This window comes from Macaca nemestrina, chromosome 7 (genome assembly GCF_043159975.1).
Source record: "Macaca nemestrina isolate mMacNem1 chromosome 7, mMacNem.hap1, whole genome shotgun sequence".
NCBI classification, from domain to species: Eukaryota; Metazoa; Chordata; class Mammalia; order Primates; family Cercopithecidae; genus Macaca; species Macaca nemestrina.
Window position 1 is genome coordinate 61808574 of NC_092131.1, and position 23935 is coordinate 61832508.

General features: G+C 32.7%; 1 long non-coding RNA gene across 2 annotated transcripts in view; it reads left to right on the top strand.

The window, feature by feature from the left end:
• The first annotated feature begins 642 nt into the window (after positions 1–642).
• Positions 643–23935, top strand: part of LOC105481885 (uncharacterized) — a 105587-nt gene continuing 82294 nt past the window's right edge. For both annotated transcript variants that reach the window (XR_987243.2, XR_987242.2), the window contains exon 1: positions 643–795. This is a non-coding gene — a long non-coding RNA (uncharacterized lncRNA). The remainder of the gene's footprint in view (positions 796–23935) is intronic.

The window sequence follows — 23935 nt, forward strand, 5'->3', positions numbered from 1 at the left end:
ATTTTCAAATTTCATTGAGTTTTCTATCTATATATTCTTGTAACTCCTTGAACTTCTCTTAGATCATTCTGAATTCTCTGTTCAATACTTTACAGATCTTCAATTCTTCTAAGTCAATTGCTGAGCCTTTGCTGGTTTATTCTGGTGCTGTCATATTTCCCTGAGTTTTCACAGTCCTTGTGTATTTCTGTTGATACCTGCACATTTGAGGAGATATTTATCTTTTTTGGTTTTTGGAGGTATTCTTTAACGGTGTTTGACCTTTACTACTTAGTATTAGAAGTTAAACACGGGCTGGTTGCTTCCATTCTGGGAAGAACTTATAATGTGCGCTATACCAGAAAACTAACTCATTGTCCTGCTATTGTTTCCCAGTCTTGATAAGACTTAAGCAGGCACCAGAACCTAACCCTGAGTTTTACTTTTTTCTGGGCAAGGGGAAGAATCCATGTAAGCACCTGTTCTTCTAGATAATCCAGCCAGGACTTCAAGCCTTCTGACAGATTGTGTCCCTTACAGCACTATGGTGCCAGCCAGTCTCCACATTCTGACATCCCAGCTGATTGGAGCTCAGAGTAGTTGCCTAGATCCACATGCCAGTTGCTATGATTAGTGCCTTGCTCTTTGTCTTGAATGTATCCCATGTGGGTTAGGCCAACTGGAACTCTCAGTGGTTGCCATGGAATGGGACCAGAGTGGGCTTACCATGAAGATTCCCAGTCGAGTGTGTAGATTGAATGTTCACCTACATCCTCTCCTTTCACCTTACAAACTGTGGATCTAGGAAAATTTTCTGTGAGTAGTGTTATGCTGGTGGGGGGCAGGGCAGCACTGTCTGAATTGGCCACTTCTCTTACCAATCAGGGTTTCTGTCAATTCTATGGGCCCCAGGGGTTTCTCCATGTCTTCCCCAAGTTCTAATAAACTCAGCAGTGGTATTCTTGTCTTTAAATAGTTTCTACTTGTATTTTTGTAGGAAGAGGAGAGTGATACCAGGGAAATCTTCTATTCCATCATCTTATTTATGTCATTTCTCTTCCAGTTTTGACATTTAAAAAATAACATAAATCAGCCGGGCGTAGTGGCTCAAGCCTGTAATCCCAGCACTTTGGGAGGCCGAGGCGGGTGGATCATGAGGTCAGGAGATCAAGACCATCCTGGCTAACACAGTGAAACCCCATCTCTACTAAAAATACAAAAAATTAGCCGGGCGTCATGGCAGGCGCCTGTAGTCCCAGCTACTCAGGAGGCTAAGGCAGGAGAATGGTGTGAACCTGGGAGACAGAGCTTGCAGTGAGCGAAGATTGCACCACTTCACTCTAGCCACAGCAGTAGTTTATAAGAATAATGCTATTAATGAACTAATATTTACTAAACATTGTATTTATTCAGTAAATATTTATTTTATTTGTTTTATCAAACATTATTGTAGGCACTTAGGATTCATTACTGAACAAAGCAGACCAAAAGTCCTGCATTCACAGAAACCTCACAGTAAACCTCATGCATAGGAACGTATTCAGCTCTCGTTATCAACCTTCTCCTCATTTTAAGATTGAGTCACAGGAAAATAAACTAATTTTCCAAGGTAACACAGCTAGTAAATGGCAACTTAGAGTATAATTATAACAAAATAAAATTAGGGGAGAATATCAATGAAGGAAAAGCAGTAATCCAAATATGTATTCAGGAAGACCTACTCCAGAGTAGTGCCAGTGAGGATCACACAGGAAAGGAGATTGGTGGGATAATTTATGGAAACATTTTAAAGCCAGAAATTCTAAAGCCAGAGCAGGAGCAAAGGGTGCCAAGTAAGAGGGGAAGTAGGTTATAGACAACAACCATGAATTCCAAGTAGGGGTGATCACAGGAATATTTGAAATATATCTGTTAGGATCAGGTCGGATTGGGTAGGAAAAAAATGTGAGTTTGATATCTAATATGTGTATTTTTAAGTGACAGAGGGGCATTCAGTGGAGATATAAGAGGGTAAAATATAGAGAGTAAAATATATATATGGGTTTAATTGTCAGATAATATGAGATCAAACTCTAACTCTGTCCCATAAGACCTAAGTGGCCTCAGCCAATCTCTGACAGCCTTAGTTTTTTTTTTTTTTTTTTAATTTCTAAACAGAGATAATGGTAGTAATACCCAACATTATTGTTGTCCTGATAATTAAATGAAATAAATAGTTAACCAAAAGTACTTGGAAATATCCCTTGCACATAACACATGCTCAATAAATATTAATTATTATACTCATTATTAATAAATGTCTAGATGAAAGTTTCACTTTGAATAATGTAACTTATATCCATAAATATGAGAGTTGAGATTATTTAATACTAAGGACCCTAAAGAGGAAGTTTAAACACAGGATAGACCAATTTTATAACAGGAAAAAACCCACTTTATAAACATAAAATTAGAAATGAAAATACCCTTACCCAATTAATGCCAACTCTAATTTTAATCAACAAAGATTATTTACATATGAGAATAGAGCCACGACCAGCCCTGTAGGAATGGCTAACACTTATTCAGTACTTAACATGCGCCAAACACTAAGAGCTTTATATGTATTATCTCATTTAGCTGATTTAATAATACATTCTATTATCTCCATTTTATAAATGAGGACATTAAGGTACAGACTATTTTATGTTTCCTAAAGTCACACAGTATGGGTGGCAGAACAAGGATTTAGACAGAGATGATCTATAATAACTAGTACTCAGATGCTAGACATTAGACTCTACCCTTTAAACAAAACTGCATATGTAGAAATATGGAAAAGCATAGCTAAGTGACCCTGGACAAGTCTCTATAATGCCTCATCAAAATTTAAAAGTATGGTGATTTGAATGAGATAATTTATGCAGACTTACTGTAAGTATGTACTAGATATCTTAATACTTTAAACTTAAACTCTTCCCATTTTGATCATAAAGGGAAGGTAGTTTAAAATTCATGAGCATTAGTTAACAATTTTGAGTCATTCCATTGCCTCCTCAAGGAATCCATGGCTTAGCAAACATTTATTATGAAGAGAAAAAGTTTTGGTTGAAAGAAAAACATCAGAGACCCTACAGGCACACTGAAATATAATTCTGTTGAAGTCTGTAAATAACAACACACACATGAAGACTCCAGAGAGTTCTGTAATATTATTTTGTCTTAGTACAATGCCTTTTCTTGAGATAGCTCAGTGGACTTTATTATGAATCATAATTATAATGAAGCTTCAGAACCTCCCTCTGAGTTCTTTTTTTCTTTCTTTTCTTTCTTTCTTTTTTTTTTTTTTTTTACCATTACAGATAGTAGGAGGAATATTAATTTCTCAAGGTCATTCAAGGAGTTAGAGGCTGAAGTTGGAATATAATAAAAGATTTCTAACTCAAGTCATCTGATAAACATCACCATGGGTTTCCAAAGGGTTTGGCAAAGAACATTAAAATGTCAGAAGAAATCATAATTGAGAAAAGAAGTATACCAATGGGAAGTCAAAGAAAGCAACTTTGAAAGTTTTAATTTGTAAAGCTTAAAAATATTCCTATCTCCGTATTCCCCACTTGCATCCCAATTGTTCCATAATTCAAAATAATAAAAAGAGAAAATACAAATCACAAATTTCACTTATTCTAAATATCGTATTTCTAAATAAAATACCATTGATAACAAGAAAATTTGTTCTTTCATAACCATGAGAGAAGAGGTATTTTTACTATTGGAAGTCCTGGAAGTAAATATGCAAACCAACTTTTTTTTTTTTCAATTTGGAATTATATAATCATGGCATTTTAAAACAAGAATAAAGCTAAATATAAAAGGTAAAATTATAAATTTTAGTTGTAGAATCCAAAAGGATTATGCACTTATGAATAGCTGATATCGATACCTATGAAAATTTTAATTGGATCCCATAATTTAATTTAGATAAAAGCCAAGGATTTATTGCATCCAAAAACTAGATACTGCTTATAAGTGTAGGATACCCTATTTATTCTACCCTCAATCTGAGCTACTTGGCTTTCCCTTCAATAGGTCTATTAATGAATATATAAATGGATTAATGAGGTAAAAATTTACTGATAAAAAATTAAATTGGATGAACTTCCATTTTTTTCTAACCCTATGTCATGGCTTCAGTTATTATATTTAATGTGTGTGTGTGTGTGTGTGTGTGTGTGTGTATGGTGAAAAATACAGTTCTTTTACTCAAAGCTCATCAAATTAAAGAATGAAAATATAATGTTATCACAGTTCTGCATCTAAAAAGAAGATAAAAATCCAGTGTAACTAAAAATTAACATGAAAATTTAAAACAAGTTTTAATATTCATACAGTCCATACATTTAATTAAATTTTAAGAACTATCTTAAATATACTGCACACAGTATTACCTAGACATTAGTATATAATGGGGTTTAGAGGTCATTTTTTCTTGAATGTTCTTAAAAGGTCAGATTTGTCTAATTTGTCAGGGATAGTTGGGGCAGAGTCAGGATGAACAGTAAGATTATAACTTTTTTCATCACAAATAATAAGCTCTTTCCTTTTCTTTCTGCATAGATGATTGTAAAGATCATAGGTTCCATAAAAACACAATATAGATATTTTCTCCCACATGACATCCCTTTTTTTGCCTACATCTCATTTCAACTGATGTAATTAGTGTCATATAATGAAAGTTCATAAGAGCAGAGGAGATTCCTGAGAATAAGTGTGATTGCTAAAACAGTAGAATGTCCTAAAAAAAAACACTAAGGAATGATTCATAAGATTTCTCTGAAAAAAATCATTTTTAGCATAATTTTTTTTCAATCCTAGTCAATTTGTAATCAGCTCGATTTCTCTTGACACTCTTTAAAGTACAAGAAGTCAAACAATTTTGCAGTTCTCTGCAAAGCTCATTTTCAGCCACACAGTATGGCTATACTTAATCACTGCATTAACAAAACGCTAGTCATCCAACATTCAAAACCATGCAATGGTGACAAATAGAAAACATATTTTAATCCATCAGTAAACAGAATAATTTTAGGTAATATTTACTGAACAATTTTTATGTGAGAGGGACCATGCTGTTTTCACATGGTATGGAAAAAGTGTTGTATAGTGGTTAAAGATATTGACACTGGAGTTTGTCTGATTTTAATAAAATTGATCTCATCACATTTAAATTAAAAACATTTCATGTCCAATTAAATCCTTAAATTAGCGAGAAACTTCTCTAGATCCTCAGATATAATTGTTACATTTTAAAACTTTTACTAACTCTATGCTTCATAATCAGTTCTTAAAAACAGGATTAAAGTTTATTAGTACAGTAGGCAGAATTCTAAGAGGGCAACCACAATTATGGTGCCAGCCTCTAGTGTTCATGTCCTGTATAACTCACTGCCTTTCAGTGTGAATCAGGTCTCTGAATAGGCTACCACAGGTAGGATACACTCCATGATTAAGTTACCTGGCAAGGAAGAGGGGATTTCGCAGAGGTAATTAAGACCTCTAATCAGTTGACTATAATTTACTAAAATAGGAGATTATCCTGAGTGGAGCTGAGGTATCAAATTAGCCATTTAAAAAGAGACTAGAAGCAGTGGAGGGATGCCAAAAGTGAGAGTAATTCAAAGTAGGAGAGATGTGCTACTTCTGTCCTGGAAGAAGTGAATTTGTTCTTCAAGAGCAGACCATGTGGCAAGGATGGATGTTTGGTTTCTGCTCAACAGCCAGCAACAACAATGGAACTTTAGCGCTATAACTACAAGGAATGGAATTCAACCAAAAAGTAATGGAATTCTACCAACAGCCAGTAACACTGTAGGGATGAGAGTCAGTCCCAGCAGACAAGAGATACGATGATCAGAATCCCAACAGGTCTCACATGTCCGGGCATATTCTCTGCCCTACCTTCTTGCCTCTCTTAAGCTGACCTAAGTCACATAGGAGAAAGCCGCCTTCCCAACTTAGCAGACCAAGCTGAATTCCTAACTAGAAAAGGAAGAACCTAACCATTCATCTCCTTGAGTAATGTCTTCCAGGTTGCTGAATCGGGACCCTGGCTTTCCTGATAAAAACCTTACCAGATCTAGCTGGGGAGTGACGAGAACTCCAGGAACGACTTTCTTCTCATTATAATCTTACTGTAATACTGAGCCCACCTGAGGCGGGGCTTTATCCGCCATTTTTCTTTGCACGGGTCGCATCATAGGGCTTGATGCCTCACCACACAGGCACAGAGAAGAACTCACGTAAACGTGCACGTGCAGCTCTTTTCCCCTGCCTCAGCTTCCTTAAAAGGACAAGAGCCTAGACTTCCCGGGAGCTAGCACCGGGATCCCTTTCCTGTAATGCTGTTCTCTTGCATTGCTCCAGTCGTATGCCTATTAAGCCTTGCCTGAGAAACATTTCTTCGGCTTAGTGCTAATATCTACGTGAGAGCCAAAAAACTAGAGGTCCAGGGTACTATAACAAGATGGGGTTTATAGCCCTGCCTGACACATTGATTCCAGCACAGTGAGACCCAGAGCAGAGGACCTAGCTATTCATATCCAGAGTCCTGGCCCATAGAAACTGAGATAATAAATTGATGTTATTTTAAGCTGGTAAATTGGAGTAATTTGTTACTAAGCAATGGAAACTAATGCAACCAGTAATCTAATTTTCCACATAGCTCTAAAACAATAAGCTTGGTTTGGGACCTAGATATGACCCCCATTCTCATCTATTGAGGGAAATAATTTTGTGGTTATAATGCAGGTAGCAAACACTGCTGCCATGAATAGATTTTATAAAATTAGGTTATGCCTCCCTATTAGAGTGTAGACTTAACAAAAACCTATAATGTAGTTATTTTTATCCTGAAAATTTAAATAGATAATTTAAAAATATTAATTCTATGCATCTTGCTAGATATTCTTACAGAGAAAAACAAAAAGGAATAGAACCAATCCTAAATGAGTTTATAATCTGATTCAGAAGGGATAATTAACTTAGATTTAGAAAGTGGCTTCACATGCAAATACTAAAGAATAATCATTTGACTCTCATTAGCATCCCTGCTTTGTCTTACTCAACTCCACTGTGTGACTAAAGAAGACAGCACTTGTCTCTTAACTCAAGGTAACCATGTAAAAGAGTTCTGTCCATTGAGATTTGCGCAGAAGTCTGCTGATACTACTCTGTCACTCTACTTATTCCTTTCTGAAATGTAGATTTTATATTTGGAGATGTGGCAACGACCATCTTGCAGCTATGAGGGAAAGGCCAAAAAAATTCACAAATATGTCAAATACTCAGTTAATTTAGGTGGAGAAAAAATCTATTTGTTTAGGCTGATATTGGGTGGGTTTTTCATTACTTACAACCATGTTTTCATTAACTGCCAAATCCCACAGATTTCAGAAACACGGTGCATTCATGTGGAGTACAGTCCAAGAGTCTTATCATCTAGGCATACTTTAAGTTACTGCAAGTAGAAAGGCAGTACAGAACGGAAAAACCTCAGGCCCATTTTGTGTTCCCTCATCTTTTTATCTATGCATGTTAAATGGTCAGGGCTCATTTAATTTATTGTACTTTCTAAGCTTAAAAAGGAATGGAAAATATCATAGAGCAAAACTGATACTTAAAATATAACTCACTATAAGATTTTTAAAAAATTAATATGAGAAAAAGTTTCAGCAGTAACTATTGAATAAAGTTATTAAATAGTTTGTTTAGTTTATTACAGTTTTTGTTTTTACCCTTCATTGCTTCAAAACGGGATTGGAGATGACTTATAGAAGTATGCACATTATTACAACAGATAATGACTAACAAATTGAAAGGTTGAAGTTAATGGAAAATATGCTAATCCTAAAAATAGAATTAGAAGAAAAATACCATCATATTCTATGCAATAATTAATGATAATCCATAAGTTAATAGCTTCTTAAAGAAATAAGAGTAATCAATCAGCTTCAGTATTCATATCCAGTGGATAAAAATATATCAACTATTCAGAGGCTGCACAACTTTTCTTATTTTTGAGATCTAAAAGAAATTTCTCTGTTTTGTAGAAGAAACATTGTATGGTGCTTGTACATCATCTTAGTGAGTACCTATTCATTAAAAGCAACAGCCCATTCTTAATAGCTAATTATCTCAAAGCAATTTGAGAGGAGAGCTCAGCAAATAGCCTTTGCATATTAAGGCCTCATTAAATAAGTAACGAAAATGTTAAAACCTTAAAGGAATGGACAAATAATATGAATCTTTAATTTTTACGTGGAAGACAATAGATGGTTCACATACAGAAAAATATCAGCTACACTAGTAATCAAACATACGTAAGTTCATAAAGGAAAAACATGTTGTTGCTATTAATACATATTTTAATATTTATAATCTGTATTAACTATTATATGATTTAAAGAGATTCATTCAGTGCATGTTGCCAAGCAAAGCGTTCATTATTTTGAGTGAATACTTTGCCATCTGTATTCAGTAGCCCTAGTGTTTACATCCTTTAACCCAAAAGTTCACTTGAGGAAACCTGTTTACATCAGTCTTATATAAAATGTTTTTTTCTCAAACCTTCCGTTCTCTTACCTCCTGCCTCACTTCGGCAAAGGTCTCAAAACCTCTTGAGATTTAGTAAAATAAAGTAACTGACAGAGTTGTGAGTTGGCACATCTAATTTCAAAAATCACGAATGATGTCAATGTGGAGGCTCATTAAATGTTGAATGTAGACATTTAACCCTGTCATTTTACATGAGATTAAAGGAATGTATCATAATTAAGATATAATTAATTAATCATACTACATAATTAATAATCATAATACATAATTATAATATATAATATATAATCTAATGCATAATTAATGTATCATAATAAAGATGACAGATTTAATAGCAGAATCCAGTTGAAATCAATTTCTTTGAGGTCCTTGTGTTCTTTTCACAGTATGATACAGACAAGGATGGCACATATGATCCAAAACTAGAGCTGATTTTGGCTTGTCTTTTATTAAAACAAGCAAGTAAATAAACAAAGAAAACAAAAACAAAAGCAAATTCCCTTGACTCCACTTGCTCCACTGACCCAAGGGACTGTCTATATTCAATGATTCACTAATTTCTTCTCACTCCCTCTGATTATGCTTCTGTTCTTCTGAAACTGCTCTTTTCAAGGTCACTAACAACTCTTCCATTTTGCCAAATCACGGCCATTAAAGATTGAGCTTCTACTTGATTTCTCAGTAGTACTGGACACAGGTGACAACATTCTCCTTAAAACACTTTCTTGTCTTGACTTTTGTAGATAAACATGCTTCAGTTTTTTTTTTTTTTTTTTTTTTTTTTTTTTTAATTCTGCCTAACAGAACATTTCCTGTTAGTCTGGAGAATAAATAAAGAAGTAAATTTTAGTGTCAATCTAAACAATTTCTCAAGTTTACTTTTTTGGAAACTCAATCTTTTCATTAAATGCAAAGTAAATATGTAACCCTTTAAAAAGAAAGACATTTCAGAAAGAGAATAGTTTTGAACTTTTGGAAGCATAGACATAATTTTTATAAGCAGCTGGGAGATAGTACAGAATTCCATTTGGAGAAATTTTTTCATAGAAAGATTAGCAAGAATTCAGTATTTAACTTTTGAATTAGTGTTTGTTAACTGATTTGCATTTTTAAAGGAAGATATCAAAAAAGTTCTACTTCATTTGTGAGAACAGAAAAAACTATAAATAGTCTAAGGTAGTACAGATAAAATTATAACCTTTAATGTCAAGGAGAAATGCAAATTAAATACATTTTAGCCAAATTTTTGTTATTTCCCCCAAATGATTCTATAAATAGCTCACAAATGCTAAATTGTGCCAAGTAGTTAAAGTAGTAATTATCACGTTATTATCTTATTAAATAAGAACCAGTAGATACCATAACCATGTCTACAAGTACTAGGAGGGAGAAATGTACAGAATGTTACCCACAAATGTGTAAATTAAAAATAAACTTATCATGCATGTCTAATGCTTGGTTAACTCACATATCACAATAACTCAGTGAGTCTTCCATTTACTGACAAATGTAAATGGAAGTAAATATGTAATGAATCACTGTAATTATAGAGGAGAACACTTGAAACAAAAAAATTTCACAATACCAGAAACTCATTTCTCATTTCTGGGACCAAAACATTTTAATAATGAGGGGAAAATCCTCACCATCTTTAGAATTGTTACTTACATGGATGAACTAATTTTGATTTACTGAATTCAAACTACTGTGAGTATAATTGAACTAGCATTTGTTACTGTGGAAGATACTGGTAGGTACAAGAATAAAAATTACCCAGCCCTTTGCATTTAAAAAAGCAGCAACAAAAAGACAAGGGGTGTGTGTGTGTGTGTGTGTGTGTGTGTATATATATATATTTGTGTGTGTGTATATATACACACATATACATACATACACATATATATCTTTATATATGTATATATATATCTTTATATATGCCTGATATATACATATATATACACACATACATATATCTCTCTTTATATATGCCTGATATATACATATATATGTATATAAAATTAAAGTTTTATATATATATATCAGGCATAAACTGTTTAGGTTTCTCAGGCTTACATTCGTACGTTTTTGGAAACTCTATCTTTTCATTAAATGCAAAGTAAATGTGTAAGCCTTAAAACATTGCAAACTAAATTTTTTTCCCTACTGGCCATGTGAAATATGGGAGCTAGTTGATATGTGTCGTATCAAGTGAGACAATAAGAGATAACAGGTTTCATTACAGTAAGATGGGTCAGCCAATGGTAGCCCATGACATCTAAGAAGAAATAAAGGAATGGAAAAATACATTCAATGCAAATGGAAACCAAAAAAACACAAGAGTATCTGTGTTTTTGTCAGACAAAATAGATTACATGAAAAAAAAACTGTTAGAAGAGACAAAGGTCACTATGTAATGATAAAGAGGTGAAATCAGCAAGAATAGAAATAGACACATCAAAAAAGAAAATTGCAGGCCAATATCTATGATGAAAATTTGTGCAAATATCCTCAACAGAAGACTAGCAAGCTGAATTTAAGAATACATTAGAAAGTTAATTCATCATGACCCAAGTGGAAGCTATCCCTGGACTGCAAGGATGGCTCAACATACGCAAATTAATAAATGTGATATATCCTATCAACAAATAGAAAAATATTCCATGTTAATGGATTCAATCAATATTGTTAATATATTTATACTACCCAAAAGAGTCTAAAGATTCAGTGTAATTCCTGTTAAAATACCAATGACATTATTCACAGAAACAAAAAAAAAATTCCTGAAATATATATGGAACCACTAAAGGCCCAGAATACACAAAGCTGCCCTAAGCAAAAAGAACAAAAATGGAGTAATCACATTACCTGACCTCAAATTATACTACAGAGCTATAGTAAACAAAACAGCATGGGACTGGTATAAAATCAGACATATAGAACAATGGAATAGCATACAGACCACAGGAACAAATTCACACACCTACAGTAAACTCATTTTTGACAAAAGTAACAAGAACATACACTGCAGAAAAGACAGTCTCTTTAATAAATGGTTCTGGATATCCATATGCAGAAGAATGAAACTAAAATACTATCTTTCACCATGTACAATAATCAAATCAAAATGGATTAAAGTCTTAAATCTAAGACCTCAATGTATGAAACTACTTCAGGAACACACTGGGGAAACTCTCCAAGACATTGGTCTGGGCTACAGCGTTTTGAACAATACCGCACCGGCACAAACAACCAAAGCAAAAACTGACAAATGGGATTACATCATGGTGAATGGGGTATCCAACCCCTCAAACATTTATCCTTTATGTCATAAACAATCCAATTATACTCTTTTAGTTATTTTAAAATGTGCAATTAAGTTATTTGACTATAGTCACCCTGTTGTGATATCAAATACTAGAACTTACTCATTCTTTCTGTTTATTTGTACCCATTAACAATCCCCACCGCCCCCACCCCAGGCCTGCCAGTATCCTCCCTAGCCTCTGGCAACCATTCTTCTACATGCTATGTCCATGAGTTCATTTGTTTTGATGTTTAGATCCCACAAATAAGTGAGAACATGTGATGTTTATCTTTCTGTGCCTGGCATATTTCACATAACATCATGATCACCAGTTCTATCCATGTTGTTTTAAATGACAGGATCTCATTTTTTAATGGCTGAATAGTACTCCTTTGTGTATATGTACCACATTTTCTTTAACCATTTATCTGTTGATGAACACTTAGGTTTCTTCCAATTCTTGGCTATTGTGAATAGTGTTGCAGCAAACATACGAGTGCAAATATCTCCTTAACATATTGATTTCCTTTCTTTTGGGTATATACCCAGCAGTAGGATTGCTGGATCATATGGTAGCTCAATTTTTAGTTTTTTGAGGAACTTCCAAACTCTTCCCCATAGTAGTTGTACTAATTTACATTCTGACCAATAGTGTACAAGGGTTCCGTCTTCTCTACATCCTCACTAGAATTTATTATTGCCTGTCTTTTGGATATAAGCCATCTTAGCTGAGAGAGACGATATCTAATTGTAGTTTTGATTTGCATTTCTCTGATAATCAGTGATGTTGAGCACCATTTCATATGCCTGTTTGTCATTCGTATGTCTTCTTTTGAGAAATATCTATTTAAATCTTTGCGCACATTTTGATCAGATTATTAGATTTTTTCCTAGTGAGATGTTTGAGCTTCCTATATATTTTAGTAATTAATTTTTTGTCAGATAGGTAGTTTGTAAGTATTTCCTACTATTCTATGGGTTTTCTCTTCACTTTGTTGATTGTTTCCTTTGTTATGAGGAAGCTTTTTAATTTGATGTAATCCCATTTGTTCATTTCTGCTTTGGTTGTCTGTGTTGGTGGGGTATTGCTCAAAAATCTGTAGCCCAGGTCGGTGTCCTGGAGAGTTTCCACATTGTTTTCCTGAAGTAGTTTTATAGTTTGAGGTCTTAGATTTAAGACTTTAATTGATTTTGATTTGATTTTTGTATATGGTGACAGATAGAGTTCTAGTTTCATTCTTCTGCGTATAGATATCCAGTTTTCCCAACACCATTTATTGAAGAGACTGTCTTTTTCCCAGTGTATGGTCTTGTCATTTTTGTCAAGAATGAGTTCACTATAGTGTGTGAATTTTGTTGTTTATGTTAATTGTAATATTTAATTTTTTCTTCCTGGTAAACAAGATTTTATTGAATTTTAAAAATATAATTAGTGAGTTTCTTCATTAATTTTAATATTTGAAGTTTTTCTGATAATTTCATTAAAATTTTCAATCTTTATCAAAAATCAATGCAGGATTAGAAACATGTTTTAATAATGAATGTTATTGACTTCTACTTTTGATGGGTTTACCTACTAATGTTATGCTGATGGCTTTTAAATATACATCTAAAGATTAAAATCTCTCTTGAGCTTAAAGGCAAACATCAAATTTCCTACTCTACATATTCACTTGGAATTTTTTGTAAAATATTATACTTAATATATTCAAAGCTAAACTTGTTAGCAATGTTGCTTGATCTCTATTCAATGCTACTTTTAATAACAAATAATATATAATCTTTATTGAACTTATTTTATTTTAGGCACCATGCTGAGTGCTTAATAGATATCTCCTCATTTAATCATCAAAGCTCTGTTGAGAAGTAATAAGATAAGTAATAAATAAGAAAATTAAAATGTAACTTGGCCAAGGAAATGTGCTAGCATTTGAAGCCACTTCCCTTATTTACCAAACCCTTGATCCCAACTCCTACTTCTTAATTGTATATACTATCATTATGTATGTTCAAAATTTCTAGATTATTTTTTGCTCTTTCACTTCCTTATGTACAAAAGACGTGGTCACAAAAGTCAGTCGATTAGATCTCGACAATATTCTACATGTGTGGTTTAATTTTTTAAATTCTCATTGCCTTTAGCTTGCTCCAAACTTATAATTCTATTCTGAACTATTACTGTAGGACCTCCTTCCCTAGTATCTCAATAGTTGTTTGCATTTTCCATTTTCAATTCACTTTTGCTTTCATTGCCAGATTCCATTGATTGCAACACTCATCTTATAATGCAATTCTGTGTTAAGATATTTCCAGTTTTATATTTATCCCCACAATAATATTTAAACTCATTTTGTCTGAGTTTAACCAAATAGATCAGTATTAATATAACTAAATATAATTTTACAATCTTATTTTAAAATGTACATAAACAGAAATGACTATAAGACCCATCCCAGCCTCATGTTCTTTCTTTATCATTTCTTTCACTTCCATTTCCATATCTTGAAATTGTACCCATTTATTAAGGCTCTGATCAAATAACAGCCTTTCCTGAAAATCTCCTTAAGTTCAAAACAATTTTTTGCTTCACTGTATTCCCATTGGTAGTTTTGTGTTAAAATTGCATATTATGTATATTTTCTCCTCTACTGATCTCCTGTATGTGCATTCACAAAAAAATCCAATAATGTGTTTCCTATGTATTACACAAACGCTATGGTCAAGAAGCAATTTAATAGATGTAAATAAAACATCTTAATTATGATGAATATGACAAATTTGGCATCTTTGATTTCTCCATAATCCTGTGTAAATGCTTGAAAATTTGTGTTAAATGAACATATAATTACAAAGAGAAATTGAACTTTATCTATAGTCATGAAATGTTACAGAAATTGTATATTATTTTAAGCTAGAATTAAAAAGTGAAATTATAGCCCCTGTTAAAGTTAAATTTATGATTAGAAATTAGGAAAATTTTTCTTTCACTCTCACAGACTATTTGTGATAGTTCTTAAGAATGTAAATATAATTATAATAATTTATAAAATTAGATGAACAGAAGAATTTTACAAAAACCTTGCTAGATTACACATTTTCCAATTTCTTTATCTTTGTCAGTGGCACATTGATGTATAAGCCTAAGACTGACAAAAAGAAGAAAACCAGAAAAGAAAGAAAAGTTAAATGAGCAAGGGCATGGTTTCTTGTATTAAATATAGTAAAAGAAGTGTAACCATATAGTAAACGACTGGTAAGAATGCTCCATGAATTTGATCTTGGTATTTCAAAAAGAAAAGAAGCAGTCTTAATAACTTTAGAAACAAATAGTTAGGAAGCCCTCTAGTTAAACTATAATGACTAACAATCACAATTTATTTCTATGCTATACCGTGAAAGCTATTAATAAGTTCGCAAACTGAGTTCATAATACATATTGATGTCTTTCTGTTTACTCAGCAGGATCCAGTAATATTTTTCATTTGTATTACATGAAATGTATTCCCAAGATGGAAAATACACATATAAGTATAAAAACTCATTATCTATTGGAAAATAATAGTATTTTCATCAACTTTATAGAATTTTAAAATTATAAAACAAAATATGTTAAAAATTCTAGCGTCTGTAAAAATTGTTAATATATTTTGAGGTTTCAGGATTCTGCATATATCAGGAAACATCAAAATGCATGAGAAATACATTTCTAAGTAGCTTATATATCTGGAAGAATGTATTCAATTTCCGTGGAATATCTGTAAACTGGAAGGATTTAATAATTTACAGGAGATCAAAACCAAACATGACTATATTTACAAAATGGGAGGCAAACTCAAATATCTACAAGCTTTCCAAAGTGCTATTGCAAAAAAAAAAATGTATTTTTGGCCTTAAAAATACAAAAGCAAAACTAGAGCCTAATCACACATTCTCCATTGCTTATTTATTCAATTATTTATCCACTATTCCATTCAGTAATTAATTTAATGCATATTTAATGCATGCCTATTTTGTACCAAACACTAGGGATAATATATACAAGATAAAGTAGATAGATACCCAAATATCCAGACACAGCACATTCTAGATTAAACAAAGTGTCGCAGTCTTAAAAATGAATTACAAACTAACAGTGTTAGGTAAAATGCCACAATCATGATTCGTGAAAGAAAAAATTGACATTAGACTTTATTAAAATTAAAAACTTCTGCTTTGTGAAAGAAACTGTTAAGAGAATAAAAAGACATGCCACAGATTGGGAGAAAATAAATGCAAAACATATAACTGAGAAAGGACTTGTATCTAAAGTGTACAAAGAACTCATAAACCTCAACCATAAGAAACAAACGACCAAATTTAAAAATGGCAAAAAAATTTTACAACTTTCCCACCAAGAAATACAGATGGTAAATAAGCATATTTAACAATGTCCAGCACCATATACTACTGTACACTTATTAGAATGACCAAAGGCCAAAAAACCTGACAATATCAAATACTGGCAGTATTTTATATTGCTTATGGGAGTGCAAAATTGTATAGCCACTTTGGAAGATAGTGTGCCTTATTTGGATAGTCCCACTGCAGATGTAATTAGCTAAATTAGGTCACACTCCATCCGGGTGGTTCCCTAATTTGACTGGTATCCCTACAATAAGGAGATATTTGAACATATACATGCATACAGGGAGAACGCCATGTGGAAAAGAAGGCTCAGGGTGATGATTCCACAAACCAAGGAATGCCAAAGATGGGCAATGAACAACTTAACACTAAGGTGAAGACATGTAATGTATTTTTCATAGAATGGACTTTTCCTACTATTAGAAGGAACTCTAGTAAAACTCAGATCTCATACTTGTAGCCTCCAAAATTGTGATACAATAAATTTCTGTTGTTTAATTTACTCAGTTTATGGTACTTTCAAGTAGCCCCAGGAAACTAATATACCATATGATCAGGAATTGTACTCTTACGTATTTACCCAGTTGAGTTGAAAACTTACATCTATATAAAAACCTGCTCACAAATGATTATAGCAGCTGAATTCATAATCACCAAGAACAGGAAACAGTCAAGATGTTCTTCAGTAAGAAAATGGATTAACAAACTGCATAGTCATACAATTGAATATTATCAGCAATAAAAAGAAATAAGTTATCAAGTTATAAAAAGTCATAGAAAACGTGGCACATATACACCATGGAATACTATGCAGTCATAAAAAAGAGTTCATGTCCTTTGCAGGGACATGGATGAAGCTGGAAACCATCATTCTCAGCAAACTAACATAAGAACAGAAAACCAAGCACTGCATGTTCTCACTCATTAAGTGGAAGTTGAACAATGAGAGCACATGGACACGGAGGGGGCAGACAGCATTACACACTGGGGCCTGTGGGAGGGGTGAGATTGTGGGAGGGATAGCATTAGGAGAAATAATTAATGTAGATGACGGGTTCATGGGTGCAACAAATCACCATGGCACGTGTATACTTATGTAACAAGCCTGCACATTCTGCACATGTATCCCAGAACTTAAAGTATAATAATAATAGTAATAATAATAAGATGCTCTTATCACCTAGGAAATTCCAAGAGATTTAGGAGCCCAGAGGCTTCTAACATTCAGGAAACTTCAAAGGTCTTAGGAGCTCTGTGTCAGAAACTAGGGTCAAAGACCACATACTACAACAAAAGATTTTCTTTGTGCTGTTATCTACAAGGCTTTTAGAAACTATGTGCTACGAACAGGGGGAAAATACTAAATATATATTTCTTATTATATCACAATATTTAATAGCATATGTCCTCCAGTTTATTTTTTCTTCAAGATTCATCTTGGCTACCCTTGTGCTTTTATATTTCCATATACATTTTAGAGTCAGCTTGTATATATACACACACTCATATTTCCATTGGTATTGCCTGAAATCTATAGATCAATTTGGGTAGAATTAGAATCTTTACAATTAAGATTATTCCAAACCAAAATGATTTATTTTGATAACTTTCAATATTGTTTTGTCATCTTCTTGAGTAGAAGTCTTATATATTTTTGTTAGGTTCATTTCTAGGTATTTTATATTTCTTAAGTCTATTGTAAATACCACAATATTTAAAATAATATTTGTGATCATATATAAAAGTATATAGGTGAATTTTTTCATATGGTCCATAATTCAGAAACTTGCTCAATTTTATATAAATTTTGTATATTCTATATTATACAAAAATATAAAATTTTGTAAATTTTATATTAATTCTTATGTTTTATATGTATTTTGAAATATGTATATACATAGTCATGTTATCTGTAAATGATGACAATTTTATATACTTTTTATATGGATCTTGCTACATGATAGTAATGAAAATTGTAAATTTCTAGATTAGATGTTAGGGAAAAAGAAGCATTTAACATACCGCCTGTTTCCCTTCACTTTTACGTATTATATATTCCTGCCAATGGAAAGTGACATGAACTTCGGAGACACGAATGCCAAGGATAATAGTTTTAAATATGGAAAACTTTTGTGTGCTTGTAATAATATAAAAGCAAATAGTTCACAGTAATATCTACAAACACCCACTTATTTCTCAGTCATTGCTAATAAATATTGACTTACTTTGTTTTTATTTTTTATTAACTGCTACATCAAATTACCACAAACTTAGTAGCTTAAGACAACACAAATTTAAGATTTCATAATTTTATAAATCAGCAATCCAGGCTGGGTCTGTTGATTTCCCTTCTATAGGTTTTCTAAAGATGAGATTAAGATGTTGGTGGCTATGCTTTTCATTGGCAGGATCTGGGAAGCATATACTTCCCAGTTCATTCAGGTTGTTGGCAGAATCCATTTCCTTGTGATTGCAGGGCTGAGGTCCCCATTTCCCTGCTGACTGTCAGCTAGTGGATGGCAGTGATTTCTAAAGGCTTCTCTTTGATTCTTGAACATGAGCCTGTACATCTTAGAGCAGCCATGGCACACTGAAAAATCCAGCTTGTAATTACTCTGGCTTCCCCTGATTTCTCATTGCATCTCACGTCTGTCTCCAGTCTGGGAAAGTTGTCTGTTTTGAAGGGTTTCGGTAATCATATTGGGCCCATCTAAGTAATATAGAATAATTTCTCTATTTTAATGTCCGTAACCTTAATTACATGTTCAAAGTCCCTTTTGCCATGTGATATAACTGATTTCAAGGGTTAGGGTGTGAACACCTTTGAGGCTGGGGCTAGGGCATTATTCATCCTACCATATTTTTTGCAGGCTCTTAAACAAACTCAAACTGGACTTTTCTCCAAACAGGTAAAGTAATTTAATATTTTTTTCTAGTGTGAATTATTATTTTTTTTCTCCATGGCAATGTCATACCTAATGCATTTCTGCTAGACTATCTACTATGGTCATTCTGTTATTGTCTCCCCACTGTACCATGGCTGTTCTCTCTTAGTATCAACACTCCTTTCTGGTTTTACTGTGGAATGGCCTAGATTTCAATTCTCTCCACCCTTTAGTCTTTAAAGTAGACCCAATCAAAATTATGTATTTATAATTCAAGATGTTCTCTCTATAGAATGTTTTCATCAAACGTCATTATAACAAACACCAAGTAAAGAAATTACCACTATTATCACATAACAAAAGATGAGCTATTTCTCACCAAATATTTGTTCAGAGAAATATGTTTATGATTTTGTTTTCCTCTTTTTAAACTTCAGCTCTTCATTACATTGTTTTTGTGGGTCTGCTTAACATTATTTACTTAAACATGACGTTATGTGAGAAATACAACCGTCTAGCACTTTCTGGAATGGTTTATGTGAGATTATCATTTCTTCCAAAGATCACAAGGAGAGGGAAACTTCAGGTGTGTGCAGATGTTTCTTCTACTTATTTTTGAATTTCTGACATCCAAAGGGAAGCTGACTCTTCTCTCTATATTGGCTTATTTAATGCAGGAGTCATTATTTTGCCAAATTATAAATGTGCTTTTACTTTTCTGACAGTACCTCTTCTAAAAGCTATGTACTTAAAAATTGCAATTTATCTCTTTCACCTTTTTAATTGACTGGAAATGTTTTCCTATTATTAAGCCTCACAGCTCTTCTGCACCATATAGGAAGAACTGACAAAGCATCATCAAAAGCACCTTTAGAACAAAGCCATTATGTGGTTTAACACAGTGTCATAACAAGGAGTTGATTGGGAAAATGTTAATCAAAGATTCAGTTGGGTATCAAAAATAATCCCATTATTTAGAAGTTCTGTATTTTTAACTCTAAATTAGTCACTTACTACTTGACTATATGGGTATGTTCTATGTTACAAACTAAAAGTTCAAGGAGGAAGTATTCTCATATTCTATCTCAAATTATAATAGGTTAAGAAATTCAATGAGATATATAATAGAAAAGACTGGAGGGAAGAGACCCCTCAGGTTTATGTTTAGAGAATATAAATCAGTAAGTCATATCTGTAAGATGGATACAAGACCCCTTCTCTGTCTAAGGAAAGAATGACTCTCAACCCCATCAAAAAGTGGGTGAAGGAAATGAACAGACACTTCTCAAAAGAAGACATTTAGCGGCCAACAAACATACGAAAACAGCTCATCATCACTGTTCATTAGAGAAATGTAAATCAAAACCACAATGAGATACCACCTCACACCAGTTAGAATGGCGATCATTAAAAAGTCAGGAAGCAACAGATGCTGAGAATGTGGAGAATTAGGAATGCTTTTACACTGTTGGTGGGAGTGTATGTTAGTTCAACCACTATGGAAGACAGTGTGGCAATTCCTCAAGGATCTAGAACCAGAAATACCATTTGACCCAGTAATCCCATTAGTGGGTATATACTGAAAGGATTATAAATCATTCTACTATAAAGACAGATGCACACGTATGTTTATTGCGGCACTGTTCACAATAGCAAAGACTTGGAAACAACCCAAATGTCCATCAGTGATAGACCAGATAAAGAAAATGTGGCACATATACACCATGGAATACTATGCAGCCATGGAAAAGGATGAGTTCATGTCTTTTGCAGGGACATGGATGAAGCTAGAAACCATCATTCTCAGCAAACTAACACAAGAACAGAAAACCAGACACCACATGTTCTCACTCATAAGTGGGAGCTGAACAATGAGAACACATGGACACAGGGAGGGGATCATCACACACTTGGACCTGTTGAGGGGGCACAGGGCTAGGGGAGAGATAGGATTAGGATAAATACCTAATGTAGGTGACGGATTGATGGGTGCAGCAAACCACCATGGCACGTGTATACCTATGTAACAAAACTGTACGTTCTGAGACATGTACCCCAGAACTTAAAGTATAATAATAAAAAAAAGAATGACTCTCAAAGATGTGTCCAAACAGGAAACTTTGTAAGCAAATAGGAACTCAAAAAGTTAAACAATTTCTCAAAGTGACACAATCTTTCTTAAAAACATAGTATTCAATTCTATGAAGCTAGGTGAAAATATAAGTATTCAAAACAGCTTATATAAAAATGTATGTTATATATAATATTTATGTGGCACATACAGAATAAATTCTATGCAATAAAAATTTTTAATTTAATATGTAATTTATATAAATATATAGTATAGCCAATCTATCCATCCATCTATTGAGAAAGATACAATGAAAGAAACTTCTGCTGTATTCACTTTGTCTCACTGAGTGATAGCATTATGTGTAATTTTCATTTTTATGATCATCTGTATTTTCCAAATTTTTTATAGTGACCAAATATTATTTTCATGAATCTTTCTTTACTCATCTTGGTATATACTCACATCTAATATTATATGTGGTAATAATATATAGAAGATGGGTCTTTGGGAACTTATTTATCTGACGTAGGTGTCTTGATGATTCTCAGTAATAAGAGAATTGTTAAAGAAATTATTCTATTTAGAGGATAATTTAAAATGTATGTATTGTATCAAAGAGTATTAAATAAAATAAAATTGAATTAACAATATAATATTAAGTAAAATTGTTATATATGCTATATATGTAACATTCATATGAAAAAAGTAATATAGGATGCTTTTTTCCAAGCATGTATTACTGTAATGTCATAGTTATGAGGCTCAGCAGAGAAACAAAAGTCATTATAACATGAAAATTTTTAATTCATTTTCTTTTGATACAAAAAATACGTATAAAAGTAAAAGTAAATAGTACCAATTGTTTGTTCTTTTTACTTTTCAGAACTTTGTTTTAAAAAGCAATAAAATAATATGCCAAATTATTTGAGTTTATATATATATTTTACTCTTTCAAAGAAGTTAAACAAAAGTTTATATTTATTCATAATATTATATAGCTATTGTTCTTAAAAACTACGTGAACATATAACCATTATTGCAATTTTCCTCTTCAAATAAATAATATTACCTTGAATCAATAGCATATTCTCTAGGTTAATACTCTTTAGTCTACAGGGCAAAAGAATTCCAATTGTAATGGCAAAGCAGAGTGGGTGAAGATATACATACTTATTTAGTTATGAAGATTTTATTGTCATTTGGTTTAGTGAATAAAGATTCTTATATCTATTAAAAGAAATAAATCTCACTAACAATAGAGGTATAATGGTAGACTTTTATATATTAGAAATATGTACACTGTAAATACCAGCCATAAGGCTTTACTCAAAGAGGTACAAATAACTCTAATTAACAATAACTGTGTAAAATATTAACAGAATGTAATATTTAAAAAAAGAGAGAAACACAGGGAGAATAGTATTACCTGAAAGAAGACAGGGCCTTTGTTCCTTATACAGATATACATGAAAAATCCTATCCCAGGAGGATGATGTTGTCATAAAAATACAACAAATGTAATCCTAGCACTCTGGGAGGCTGAGGCGGGTGGATTGCCTGAGCTCAGGAGTTCAAGACCAGCCTGGGCAACACAGTGAAACCCCGCCTGTACTAAAATACAAAAAATTAGCCAGGTGTGGTAGTGTGCGCCTGTAGTCCCAGCTACTTGGTAGGCTGAGGCAGGAGAATTGCTTGAACCCAGGAGGCCAGGAGGCAGAGGCTGCAGTGAACTGAGATCGCACCACTGCACTCCAGCCTGGATAACAGAGTGAGGCACCATCTTAAAAAAAAAAAAAAAATGGTAATATTAGATGGATTCCTGTTATAAGTTAGATTTACTACAGATCAAATTATTTGTTAGTTTTTATATCAGAAAAATATTTGAACTATTTAAATCAATTTATATGATATTTTACTTTAAAATAAGTGTTTATCTTATATGATATCTGTGGTCTCTCAAAATGTACTCTTGAAAAATTGATAGAATTTATCTTATTAAACTATTCAAATTTCTAATTTATTATCTTTCCATCCATGTTCTTTTTCTTGTGGTTTCAAGATGATTAACATGTTCAAGTGAAAAACTTTAAGTTCTAAATATGACAAAAAAATAAGTGCCTAAGTAAGTGGGAAAAAATAAAAACAAAAATAAGTGCCTAAATAAGTGGGAAAAAAACAAATAACCTATTATCCGAAAATCACAACTGAGACGGTGTGTGAATTAAAAGGTAACTATTACATAAGACATAGTCATCCCAAACAAACGTAATGTGCCTCTGAACAAAAGTCACAACATTTGGTGAAAAGATGTTCTAGACACACTCTAATTGGAACTGTTTATTCTTCTAATTACCAAAATTTCCCACCCCTTTCTTTTTATAGATATACTATTTTACTCATATTCCAAATAGATATACCATTATCAAAAATAAATAACAACTAAAAAGAACTTAAATAAGACCAATGCATAGATATTGAAGCAAATCATGTGGGGGAGGAGTGGGAAAAAGAGCAAGAAAATAAAGATTGTTATATATTAAATAATGTATTTGAAAGGTTTTTAAATAAAGCTAAACAAATGCATAAATAATGATTACAAACAACAAAAAATACTATAACTGTAGCATGATTAAGAGAAAACATAATGAAAAATGATTGAAAGTTTGAGGCACAAAACAGATAGAGATAAACAAGTAC